Below are 13,797 nucleotides of genomic sequence, written 5' to 3'. Positions count from 1 at the left end.
CGCGCGGGGGAGGCCGGGGGAGGAAGGGGCAGGCGAGGAGGGGGAGGAGGCTCCCAGAGCCAGCCTGCCAGCCACTGAGAAACCTTTGTATCCCCTCTCGCAGCAACAGGTCACACCACACGCCTTTTCGAAGGAAGTGGGTAAACAGCACTAAGACTACGTGGGTTTTTTTTTTTTTCTTTAAACTTAATATTGATTTACTTTTTGGTGCAGGGTACTGAAATGAGGATGGGACGCGGGAAGCAGCTAAGGTGCGGGGGTGGGGCAGGGCACAGTGGGTGGCTCAGGGCGGCTGTCCAACTCGTATTTCTGGAAACAGCCAGTGCAGGAGTTGGTGTGTCATTGTTCTCCTGCTCATCCACAGCACTCCCCCCGTCAACTCCAGCCCCTCTGGTGCCGCTCCCGTACCGCGCTCTTCCGCTCTCCCCTCTTACCTTACAGGTGCCAACATTCTCTCACTCCCTTCTCACAGTCCCGACTAGCAGTTAGGAGACCCAAACTCTGTCCTCAAAACCTTCCTTGCTTCCACGTAACGTTGCTCTGTTCTTAAAAATAAATCCTGCTCGGACCATGAGGCCGACTCTAGAGCTGAGAACCGGCAGGCCTTGGTAAGCTGCCATCTCCCTGTCCAACTCAGCTCTTTGGCCCAGGAAACTGCAGCTCTTCCTCTTAGCCCCAGCCACATCTCCCACTAGACTGTCTTCATTCAACCGTAGCAAAGGGGATGCTCCTACTGTCTCCCCCCACTCCCCATTCCCATCCCATGCCTCCCTGAAAGAAGGGTTTCGGTCGTGCGGGTTTCAAATGGGGGCTGGGGAAAGAGACAGACGGAAGGGCGCTCAAAAGTGCAGGCGATGGGGGAGGGTGATTTCAACTTCCTGGCATCCCACGGCACTGTACGGAGGTGGCTTTTGGGACGCAGTCACAAACTCCCTCCCACGCAGAGTTCCCAGGACTCGAGCAGAACCAGCCCTGGCATTTCCCCCGTCGATTTCCACTGTGGTGGCTGCAAAGCCCAGGCCGCGCAAGGCTGGGGCTGCGCCGCAAAGGGGCTCAAGTCTTGGGAGGCGGGGTCGATGCTCTCCAGGCACAGGTGCAGGCAGCGCACACTGGGAGAAGGCGGCCGGGACTGGGGAAGGGGGAGCCCAGCAATGCCCTGGTTAGAGGAGGATGAGATGGAGGCGGGGGTAGGGACTCAGGAATCTTGCCCGCCCAGGACCCAAGAGGGTAATTTTAGCCGCTCTCCCATTGTCCCGACGTAAAGATTTCAATAGGTAGGCGCTCAATGCGGAGGGCAATGGCAGCACGTCCGTTACAAATAGGTAGTTTTGTTTCTCTTGTTGTCGCTACACGGAGTCAAACAAAGCCTTGTCTAAGTTTCCTTCCACTCTCTTGTTGGGATCTTTGTGGGTAAAATGCACTTGACTACAAAGGGTGGGGTGGGGGGGGAATAGAGAAAAAAAAAAAAACAACAGAAAAACCTGATGCCATTTCTTTTTTATAAAGGGCTTAAACCATCAGGGTTACTTATTTTCTTTCTTCTGTAACACTCTCTCCGCCCCCTCCTCCCCTGGTCTACCCTTACTCACCCTAAGGAAATGTACTGAATAGTATCTACCAGCCACGTTCCATTTATTATCTTTACAAAACGGTGCATTGTTTTGTTCCTTACTAACCTTCTTCCATAATCACTCCCCCGACCCCCAACTTCTCCAATCTCTGCCCTTCCTAGCCTGTTACTGTCAAACTCACACTAAATATACCCGCTGGAAACTCAGAAAAGTTGTAAAAAAAAAAAAGAATTATGCAGACTTTCCTTAAGTTATTTCCAATCAACCTTCCTGCCCCTCGAAGTTTCTCCTTTTTCTCTCTTAAGTTATGACTTGCTTCAGTTCCTGGGTATCCGGAAAGGGTGAGACTGGGTTTCTCAAAATGCATACATATTCGGCGCTCTTCAAAATAAAGCACTGTTTTCTGTTTAATCTAGGTGTAATATTAAGGTAAACACGGACCTGGAGATTAGGAAAGAGAAAAGGTTGAGAAGATCTGGAGAAGAGAAGGCGGCCACCGGCTTTTCAGCGCGGCTGGTTTCAGGGATGTGGCTGGTGCGCCCCCTGCTGGTAGATTCGCTTTTCCAAGACTATTGCTTTTACCTTTAAAAGAAGGTGTTTGAAAATAATTAAAGTAAAAAAATAAAAATAAAAATAAAAAGGGGGATGGAAGATCAGACTAATTATACATAATCTAAACAAAAGAAAAGTTAACATATCGTATAAGCTGCGGAACCAAATCATAAGAATCAGATTTAATTTGCCTAACTTAGAAATATACATACAACCTCGAGATAAGTGGGAGGTTAGACCATGGGGAAAAATAGGTACAAATTATGAGATTCAACGTGTGAATGAATTATGATTGTCCAGACGCCACGAAGGGCAGACCAAGCATTCATTTTATGATTGTGTATGCATCGGTCTGCTTAATAGCATTATTTCAAAAACTTTAAAAAGCTTGTGGGTAATTGTTTGAAGAAACAACCAGGGAGTTGGTGTGGATAAGGGTGGTGTATATTTGTTAAAATAAATACTAATAACAGATGGTTATAGACACACATCTTTTCAATCTTGCTACCTTGTCTCTCAAGGCACAATTTTTTTCCTTGGGAGGATATATAACAGCTTTTACACATTCTCAGATGCATGTGTTTGTGCATGAACTCTATAATAATGTATTTAAAAGGTTAAAGGGGTTGGCTAGGTCTTTTATTAATTGCTTTTATCACATAAATAAGCTATGGAAATATATTACAATTGTGTTATCATTGGTTGCATTTATTTACAGCTTTATTTTAATTAAGCCTGCTGTACTTATCGAGACAATAAACTAACTGTGGCTGGCGATTATGCATAATAATGTGCTATGAAAATAAGATTAAAGAAGATGGTGATAGCAGAAACATTTTCTCATTAGATTTTTTAGAACATATGCATTTTAAAAAATCAGATCACTGCCCACTCTATTTCACTCCAGCACCATCACTGATCCCTAAATATAATAACTATAACAATTCCAATAGATGACAGAAGCAACACTGTTTTAGGTTTGTAATAGACAGCTACAGTACTAACAACAATATACCATTGACTACTAGACAATCAGAAAAGACTTGGAACAGGATGCTTCATCCTCTGAGAATCTAAAATGTTGCTATTGGCACAATTTATGAAAATTGAAAGTGCTTAATCTAAAGGGAGTATAATACTTCCCTTCCATGGGCAACAAAAAGCTGCATACTTTTAGTTAGGAACAAGAATGCATAACTACTGGAATATTCTGATTTTATTTTGTTCTATTATAGGCCCTAGCCAAAAGGCCTTAACTGTTAAGTGTAACTCAATTTTATTTAAAAATCTTTCACATTGTTTTTTCTCTCCTAAAGTCTCCCCAGCACTCCTCAAGTATTATATCTGAAACCAACTGACAATTTTGTGGAGATAGGGGACTGTAGACTTATTTTTTCTTCTTAGTGTCAAATAGAGGTTTAACTTGCAGTAATTAGGTGAGAACTAGCCAAGCATCTTACTATTATGATGCTTGTTAAAAAACGCTTCTTTTCTGCATCTGCATTTGAGTGTGTTCCCCTCCTCTCTTAATCTTCTTATGGAAATGAAGGCAAACGGCAGGGAACCTGCAGAGTCTTGGAGAATGTCCTTGTTAACTGGAATTTCTCAGCATTGCTAATTAGCAGAGTTTGACGACCACCAGTATTGGGGGAAAGCTCTGTTTAACCACTCACAAACCATTCTGAGGAAGAGCAGACTAATTTTATTTTGTAATTAAAATCTGAAAAGAGCCCTATTTGACAGTTAGGGCTATGAGAGTTTTATCTCCCCGTGAAATAATTACTGCCTTGATAACTCAATTTTCTGAAAAATGTCAACTGTGGGCTCCAAAAGTTTTAATTTCATTACGTAAGGAAAAAAAGTGAGAAAAATAGAAGAAAATGTACAGAAAGGTTTTCTAATTCTAGAACTGGTTAAATATACTAGCAGCCAGATGTGGCCAAATGAAGGGTTTTTTTTTTCTTCCTTTTTTTGTCATGTTTCCTCCGAATCCTAACCTTCTAACAATCTCCTCTAAAAGTGACCATAGCAGCAATCATACTGCAGTGAGAGAGATCATACCAGTAGTCTGGTAAGTGAGAGGAAAATAAAACTAAAACGCTAAGTACAGCAATTGGAGAAAAGTTTCTAATTTTAAAGGCCAAAAATAAAGGAAAATTTAAATGTTTAGGACAATGCTGGTACAATTTGGTGAGATGATATTTGTATTTATCCTGTAATACAAGAAAACTGAGAATTGCAGAGCAAGGAGACTGGCATAAGCCAATTTTTAAAACATTTCCTTCTCCTCTGTAAGTCACAAAAGATCTCAGTCACTTCAAATTGGAGCATGCTACATGACTTCCAGAATGACCAAAGTCTGATTCTTCATTTCAGAAACAAACACATATAAATGAAGGTAAATAAGTGCATTAGAGGATTTTTTCCCTTAAAAGAGCATTGCATACTTTCCAAAAATAATCAACAAGAAATAAGCTGGAAAAGGTTAGGATATAGAAAGTAAGAGCAAAAATTCAAAACTGAATTGTACCGTTGTCAAACTTCATTTCCTTTAGACTGTGAAGGATCCCTCATAGGAATTCCTAGAGGGGATAGACACCTTAATTTTTATAACACAATTTTCAAAATGATAGAAACTCTTTCATCTACATTTCCCCCATTTTTTTCCTATGTCAAACTTGTCAGATTTTGGAAGTGTGAAGGATTAGTGATAGTAACTATAATGAATGTTTCTAGATGATAAAAAGAATAAACATATATCTCCATCCCTTTCTATTTACTAAGATAGAGATATGCATATGGCTGCATGGTACACTGGCAATTTCAAATTGCTTAATCATATTTTTTTCTTCTTGTCTGTCCCTTCAGCACCTTGCCTTTAATTTCCAGAAGTGGTATTACACTTAACAAATGAACAAGGGATAACAATTGCTGTTTCAGTCCAGACCCAATTTCACCAAATAATTTCACTCAAGAGCTGTAAGTACCCTTGAAACCTAAGGAATGCAGAACAGCTTTGCATTCAGCTCCCTTTTTACTCATTCTCTTTCATCTAATTCTCATTGATGAAATAAATACATTTTGAAAAGAATGCAATAGTTATAAAACTAAACATATTTCTCCTTACTTTATAGCAACAAAAGTAGTATATAATCTTTCAAGCTGTATATAACAATCATGTTACAGTATTATATATGAACATCCTTATATTCTAGCTCAAATATTTTCTGGAGAAATTAATTCACATTTCACAATTTCATTTCCATTTCTGAATTATCAAGCAATTTTAACATAAGTTAAGATTCTATCCCTGCACTACAGCTGTTGTCCAGGAGAAAATGTAGTGTGACCATTAAATGATTTAATTATTTTAAATATAAATTCCCTTTTAAAAACATAAACTGAAAACCTAAAGAGCTGCCACCAGTGGTTTTCAGTTGCATTAAATCTATGACTTTTATTTTTAAAATTAGGAGAAGAAAATTTTTTAAAAGGCAAAATGATCAGTAGGAACTCTAGGTAGCCCAAAAAGCCACTGGACCTTTTATACCTGTAAATCATTGCTTGAGTCTAAATACATATCTCTTTGATTGACCACACTATCTCATGCAATTAATCATACCAAAGGAAAAGGTCTTCCTTAGAATCCCACTTTTCCAGTGGCTAGGGTTATTACCCTAATTTTAGAGAAAAACCAATTGTTTTAAATTCTCCAACTGTGATTACTTCGTTTAGTTGTGACTACAACTTTTGTGGGAAAAACAAACCTACACTTTCCTTAAGCTTTCTCTACCCAGTATTAAATGACACTCCAGTGCAGGCTGGGCTACCCTTTCACTGCAAGGACAATTTACCAAGCAGGGAAAACCTCTTTCCCTTAGCTTGGCCCCTGCCACACCACATAAATGGAATTTAGTCTTCTTTCTTCTGGAATCTTATGGACCTTACTGCTACTGTGTTACCTACAACTTCCCTTTCCAGAAGTACAGTTGGACTCAATACAAACCACAAAAGTGATAAAATCTCAGAGGGCTGATGTGTTTGGCACCCAAAAAAGCAAGTTAGGGAAAGAAATTAGATCTACGTAACATGTGAGGGACAGACAGGAATACTATCAGAGGAAAAGGAAGAAAGTTTTCACCTGTGGCATGAAAAGAAGTTAAAGCAAACCACTGGAAAAAAAAGTCATCCTACAATCACCATCATCCCTAAATGAAACTATTACCACTTTTTTCAAAGATTTGCAGCTGCGGCTGGCCCTGGAAAGTGCTCTAAATCAAAGTGTACACCCATCCTGGGCGGGCTGGCATCCTCAAGGCCTCCCATTGACATCTGGAACCCTCTCCCAAAAGCTATTCTGGCCTCAAAAGAATGCCTGAGAAGTCGGCCTTCCCAGGGGCCCACTTCTGCTTGCCCCCAGCGCCCCTCTTCCAGTCCCGGCTCAGATGGAGTTGGGCTTCCAAACCCATCCCAATGGAATTCTCAGATCGCTGGCCTGATAATCTTTAAAGGCTCCTTCGGAGCTGGGGCTCTGACTTTTATCTTCCCTCCCACCCTTCTTCCCTTTTTGCTGGCTCTCCCCACTCCTTTTTCGTCTCGCCCCACCCCCCCTCCTTAATTTGAAGATCATTGACACGATAGGCTGTAATGAGTCCTTCAGAAACTGTTATGATCTACAGTGACAATCTCTGCACCTAATTCACGGATTATTGACAAGCACCGTGGGCTCAATGGTGTCAAGTTGTACTTGTGGTTTCAACACCCTGCAGCAACCCACGTAGCTGCTGGGCCCTGGATTAGGACCCACAGTCTGGCAGTGCTTATCTGCCCGTCTGAGTGATAGAGAGATGAGTATCAGTCTATACCTCAACTGCTTCAAGCCCGCCTGGGCTTTCTCCCTGGCGCCTTTGTCTGACAGGGTTGGCGCAACGAAACTGAAAGATCTCCAGAGTTTAAAAACAGAGTGAAAGAGCAAATTTAATAAATGAGAGCTCATCCTTGAATCTTAGTCTGCATTAATAGAGTCATGTCCCCTACATCCAAATAACTATCAAACTCCAAACTACATGTACTGTTTTTCAGAGTTCGGGTTCTTTCCTGGGTTCATCATGAAAGATGTGAGGGATGAAGGGGAAAAGGGACTGAGGAGTTGGCAGGGACTCAGTGGGCCTAAGCTAAGTGGGCCCATCCGTCTGGATAGTCCTCAGAATCCAGCAAGATTGGTTACTTACAAAGCAGGGCGCCCAGCCAACCCGCGCGGGCTCAGGCCTGGACGCTGGGACAGGAGACCAAAAATGCCCGCCCCGCCCCTAAAGGGCGCTTTGCCGCCGCGGAGAAACGCGGCCCGTTGCCAGCCGCTGCGGTTTTCCCTGCTACTAAGGAATCAGTCACTCGCTGCCCCTTCCTCAGCCCTCAGAGATGGAGGGGCTGCCTTCCTGCTGGCGGCCTTGGGGCGTGGGATTCGCGCAGGTGCTGGGTCCCCCTGGGAAATAACACTGAAATAACACTGCGTCGGGAGAGCTGGGTGGCATTCCCAGGCCTGGGCCACCCACTTGTTTAGCTCTCTTTCCTCAACCAGGGGTTATGCTTTCGCCATGGGCCCCAGAAAAGTTGGGCACTCGCTCCTGGCACGCCCACCCGCCCGCAGCCAGGTGCGGCTTCTCCCTCCTGCCTTCATCCTACAGCCTGCTACCCCACAGGCTGGGACCCCTGGGTGCGGAACGGGGTGGAAATCTCCAGGACTCTGCTATTGCACGTTCGACATCACTTCCGAATAGCAGGCATATACTCCCTTTCTGGCTTCGCCTCCAACATTTTGCTGGCTTTGGCCTCCCTACCTCACACGGGAACCACTGCGCAGCCTTCGGACCTCGGCTGTCAGCGCACCGTTTCTTACTTTACCCGGTTGGCGCGGGTTCACAAAACTAGCACCGACTAAATTATTTCTGTAATTGGGACAAGCCCTTTGGTAGTGCAAAAAGTGGGGGTGCTGTGGCTGGAATCCCGCTTGCCTGTCATTTCGATAGAATTCGGGGTAGAGATTTTATCAAAAGGCTTGATTCTTCTCCTGCCATTGCATCTGAACCTATTTACTAAAAACCCTAAGCCGAGATCTAATTCTGCAACCAGATGGAGAAGTCATCTCTCATCGCACTGAACAGCAATTCCCCTTGAAATGTTATCTCGAATTCGCTAATTTTGAGCAGTGGGAGTAATAAACATAAAGGTATTATAAACCTTGCATAGCCATAGTATTCAATATTTTAAAAAGCCATTCTTTTTTATGAAAAATTAAGCCGATTTCCATCGATAAGCAAACTATAAAAAAGCGATCTCTAAACTTCTTAAGAGTAAAAGTTAAAATCAATAACTATAACCCTGAAGACGTAAATATTAAAACATCTTGTTCACTCAGCACAGTAATTATTTCTATTTGATTTTAAACAATTAAGCAAACCCACATTTCCCTATTGTTTTAAATTCAGAGGATGTGCCATTTTTACAGTTTCTCTTTCTGAAATAATTCAAAGGCTACTTTTGCCCTCACTTGCTGACCAAAAAAATAAGAAGAAAAAGAAGAAGAAAAAAAAAGAGGCAAAGCTCTTTATTATGTAGACAGGTAGTTTTTGGAAGTGTAAAAATACTCCCCCTTCTCTAGGATAATTTGGATTCCTGGTCAACGAAATGCTGAATTTCAAAGAAACCTTCCTTACCATTGGCACACCTTCCCTGAAATCCTACGGCTAAAAGAAAAAAGATACCAGGCACCTGTTTCTTAGCCAGTATGTGTTTCTTAGCCAGTATCTTCGAAGAAAAAAGTTTGACTAGGATTGGTTTGGGGGATGGGAAGCACTCAAAAGAAGAGATTGGTCTTTTAATTATACTCTGGAAATAAATACATAAAAGCAAGTTATTTCGTTTACTTGAAGACTCAGTTACAATATTTGCAGGACCTCCGAGGGCATTCAAGACGCTGCTGACAACGTCAAAACAGTAATCAGCAGCATCTTCGGTTTAATTTTTTGAAATGTGGACAAAACGGAGGAAGTATACTTTGCTCGATTCTCCACGGCTACAGAAAAAATGTTTTGTTTTTCATCATTTTTCTTTACCTGTTTTACCATCTCAGAACCTTTCAAAGAGTTACAAAACCAAACCGGGTGGGGGATGGCTGGGATGTGAGGAGGAGGAATAGGACAGTCTTTATTTTTTATTGAATTAAAATTGTAGTGTCGCCTCTTTAGTTTTTTTATTGAGTTAATATTATATTATCTTTCAAGGATATAAAAATTTGTTTCCGCATCCCGTTTCTTTTTTGGAGGGCAATAAAGAGTTTTCTCTAACCCCAGAGCAGGATTCTAGCGATTTCCGGGACTGGCGCTGCGCAGCTCCTACTGTGTCCAACAGGGGGCGCTGGGCACGAACCTGCGCAGCGGCTCAGCGCCGCTTCACATCTGAGTCGGGTTCCAGCCCCGGAAGGCGAGAGCCGCTCGCAGGGTCGAGTACAGTGCTTTAGTCTTCGTGGATAAAAAGAGATTAAAGGCTAAATTCTTTTTTGGGTATATGTGTGTGTGTGTGTGTGTCGGTGTGTGCGTGTGTGTATGTGTGTGTGTGTGTGCGCGCGCCCGCGCGTGGGGGGCTGGTTATCAATTTTAACCAACTACGAAAATGTACAGCTTTTTATCCTTTGATGTTCTCATAAAGAAACTCCTATCGGATGAGAAATTACACGGTTTCTGAGCCAACACTGCAGCTATAGTGTGGGGGCAATTATTTAATTAAAAATATATTTTTCCATCTGTTCACATGATCTTTTTAGACGTACTTAAAAAGCTGACACTGATCCCTTTGGCCTGTTAACCTTGCCCCAAGTTTCAAATAGTTTTAACTATATCGAAGTCCTTTCTATTAATTTGAAGGAGAAAAAGAGGAGACCTAAATATTTAAATCACCCCTAAATAGTTACTCCTCTGCACTCCCCCGCCCCACCCTTTCTTTAAACAGGGGCTTTTATGTGAGTGACACATTTCACACTTCCGATTCTGCAAAGCCAGGTATAAATGACAAGGAGCGGCTCTAAATAATAATAATAATAATAAAATCGAATTTGGTACTACATAACACCCAAGTACCGTATAAGAAAAAAAACTAAATAAAATTGTAATCCACCCACCCCTCCCAACTAAAAAAAAGAAAAACAAAAAAAAAAACTCCTTCACCTGTATTTAAATAGCGTATCTTTAATTACAGCAGTTGGGGATGCATGAGGCTGAAATGAAATTAGCAGTCATTACCAGTCCTTTAACTCTGTGGTGCTTTTGATCAGCACTAAATTAGCTTTCCAGTCCTAACAAAGACTCTACAGCAAGCAGTGGGCTGTAAATAAGACAGCGCGACCTGCCCTCAACACCTTTTCTCTTGTCAATCATAGCTCTATCATTCAGCCCAAGATTAACCTTTATCTACCAAATTATAAAAAAAAAAAAAAAAAGAAGAGGAAGGAAAGAATGAAGAAAAAGAAAAAAGAAAAAGAAGGCGGGAAGGAAAGCCCCCTGACCACCACATGTCGCAATAACAGAGGTTCCCAAGAGCCCCCCTAAAATTGTATTATAATGAGCCCGTGTCAGAATCTGCAATTTCCAAATCATCCCTTCCTACTCCACCCCCCTACACCTCTCGAGTATATTAGAAGAGTCAGAATGCTGTTCAGGTAGGAATCGAATCCTACCCCCTCTCCCCGCCCGCAATGGCTAATTGGGCGTGGACCACCCTCCATAAGTCAATTTGCCATTAGCCTTTCCTCCTCTATTAGTCTAACAAGATTTCGGGAGAGGAGGGGATGTTTGAGGCGGAAACACTGGTGAGTTTAAGACATATATATAAGTTCCTAGGCTGAAAACAATCAATTTACTCCACTAATACTCTCTACTTTCTAAGTCTGCGGAGGAAAAAAACCAACAGCAATAACAAAAACCCAGCTGCTTTTCCCAGTACTGCATTACGAAAGTAAAACATTGGTTCAAGTTGCCATTAGAGGGCGCCAAAGAGCAAGCCCCATCACCCCTCGCACGACTTCCCGCAGAAACCCTCCCACCTTCCAGCTTCGCCATGCTCTGTAATTCCTTCTCTCAGGTAATATTTCCTGCTTATCCTGCCCCCTTGCATTTCTATCTCCCTCTATGTCAATCTCTTATAAAAAACGAGGTAACGCCATGTCCCCTTCCTCTTGTTTTGCAACCTCCCCCTACCCCTAACCACCACCAAAATAGTTAAGACGCCGATTGAAGTAGTAGCAACCCCTTAATGATAGGTACCTTTTGAATCAAATCACTCTTTCCATTTAGTAACATTGGTCTGGAAAAGGTTCTTTGTGGGGGTGAAATGCTAGAGTTTAACATTTTTAAGATGGAAGCCTGAATTTTTCATTAATGGGTTTCTTTCTGGGGGCTCACAGATCTATTTCTTCAGTTTCATAGAAAAAGAAACACACCCTTGCAAGACAACTGATTAAGTTCAGTATCAAAACCGTCCAAAATAGAATAAAATAATGTCATTTCATCTCTGCATTTGTTAGAGAATTCTAAATTAGAATTTAATTCCAAAAGTTAACGCTTTCAGACTTAAATCTACCAGTGTTAAATGACTTCCACACAGGGTGTATTTCCAGATCTTTTAAAGGTCAAAAGAAAAAAAAAAAAGAAAGAAAGAAAAACAGAATGAGTGGGGAAGAAAGTGAGGTGGGGGGAGGAGTGAGCTAGCAGTGAATGTCAAAGTTGGGTTGCGAGCTACTTACATGTCCATGCCAGATCAGGGTGTTGTCTTGTAGCAGTTTGATTGGCAGGTAAAAAAGCGAAAGAACGTGAGGGTTCCCTGAGCCTCTTGTCAGCCCAAGCTTGATCACTTCTCACCGGACAGAACCAGTTGAAGGAGCTTGCAGTTCCCCTCTCGTCCTTCATCCAAGGCACCGTGAATCCATTTCGGCTTTTCTTCCCCCCAGTCTTTCCATCAGCCTCCTGCCTTCACCCGCATCGCCTTACACCAGCTTCCAAGACCTAGCCTAGCTTTGCCACTGCAATCCCCTGCAACAAGAAAAATCGTTTATGGCTTAAAACCCCAAATGGCTGATTTTTTAAAAGAGAGAGAGAGAGAGAGAGGGAGAGGGAGAGAGAGAAGAGAGAGAGGGTGAGGGGGAGAGAGGGGGAGCGAGAAGAATGCACCCAGAGAACAACAAAAAAGTCAGTTATCCTAACACTGCTCTATCCCCCCACCGTACAGAAGAAGAATAAAAAAAAAAGCTTTATGTTTTTTTCAGTGGGTATTCAAAGATAATTTGATGCCATTGTTTCTGCTACAGATGGTTCTTTTAAATACAATAACACGGCTCTTTGTGCAGGCTACCCACAATAAAAATCGAAAGCGTTCCCCTGAATAACCATTTTGTTCTCTCTTGTATGGGGCCAACAAAAGATGCCGTGAGGTAATGGGTTCTGTTTATTGAAGCCATAGAATAGGGGTTTGATAAAGATTTTTTTAAAGCAGAAGACCTTGCAAGGTCGGGCTGATCTCTTCATATTTTTTTATTAAAATATTTGTCCAATAGATTATTCCTTGGTGCAGCTGCAGGTTTCCTCCTCAATTCTTAATCAGCCCAAACATCTGTCTCTTTGAGGAGGCTTTTAAAAATCTACAATTGTATCACTGGTGCAGTAACCTTATCAAACCCTGAGTTTTTAGGCTCAGTACAGGCAAAGGCAATGAAGTTTCAATTCTATTTGGTCCTGATGGGGTGAGGCGGAGGGTTGGGGGAGAGGAGATAAGCAACCCCAGATAGAGTGACTGAAAAAAAAAATGAGGCTTTCCTCTCCCCCACTCTCTGGTTGGCCGTGCACAACTGTATGAGCCAGACACACAGATCACTGAGGACTTCTTTCATCACAAGGTGTTTCTCTCCATCTCTGCAAGACCACACCGGTATGCACATGCTGGACAGGGGCTAGCCATGTTTTCTTAACATATTCACCCTTTCCTCCAGTAAGGTCTCCAATCCTGGAAAACCTAGGATGGGAGCCCAGTGGGAGGAGTGGAACAAGCTAAAGGTTAGTCTTTAGCACCCAGAAGGTCCTACTCTTGGCTCTTTTTGATTCATCATTAGCTAGCTTTGACACACTAATTGCAGCCATGTGAGGGACTAGTGGCCACAGCCTTCCTATTACAGCACCCTATCCCCTCAGGCTTGCTCTTACAGCCACCTGGCTTCCTCCCTCTCAGTTCCACAGACAGCTTCCACTTCCTCTCACAAGGGAAGCCCTGCCACCTAGACCCCACTGAGGTCTGTATCAACTCTGAGAGAGCCTGAACACTTGGCAGTGAGGGCGCTGTGGGAGACAGCGTTAGTTACTGACTAGGTTTTCTACCTTTCTGTAGGAATTAATGCCAGGGCTTTCTGGGCCTCCAATAGCCCAGAATGACAGTAATCCACTTTCATGACTCCTGCTCTATGTTGTCACTTGTGGCAAGACAATAGTGTGGAAAAAATGGCTTTAATCTTAAAAACATGTTTTCACTGGATTCTCTACCTCTGTCCTCCACCCAGTTCATTTCTCCCTTTCTTCTCATAAACCATTTTAAAGATAAATACTCAAATGAATCCCTCTATATAACTGATCTCAACTTC

General features: G+C 42.5%; 1 long non-coding RNA gene across 1 annotated transcript in view; it reads right to left on the bottom strand.

The window, feature by feature from the left end:
- Positions 1 to 12,556, bottom strand: part of LOC105531068 — a 44,182-nt gene extending 31,626 nt beyond the window's left edge. The window contains exon 1 of the long non-coding RNA XR_001004733.1: positions 11,917 to 12,556. This is a non-coding gene — a long non-coding RNA (uncharacterized LOC105531068). The remainder of the gene's footprint in view (positions 1 to 11,916) is intronic.
- Positions 12,557 to 13,797: the final 1,241 nt, after the last annotated feature.

Source organism: Mandrillus leucophaeus, unplaced genomic scaffold, assembly GCF_000951045.1.
Source record: "Mandrillus leucophaeus isolate KB7577 unplaced genomic scaffold, Mleu.le_1.0 Scaffold860, whole genome shotgun sequence".
NCBI lineage: Eukaryota > Metazoa > Chordata > Mammalia > Primates > Cercopithecidae > Mandrillus > Mandrillus leucophaeus.
This window is presented reverse-complemented; position numbering and strand designations above follow the sequence as displayed.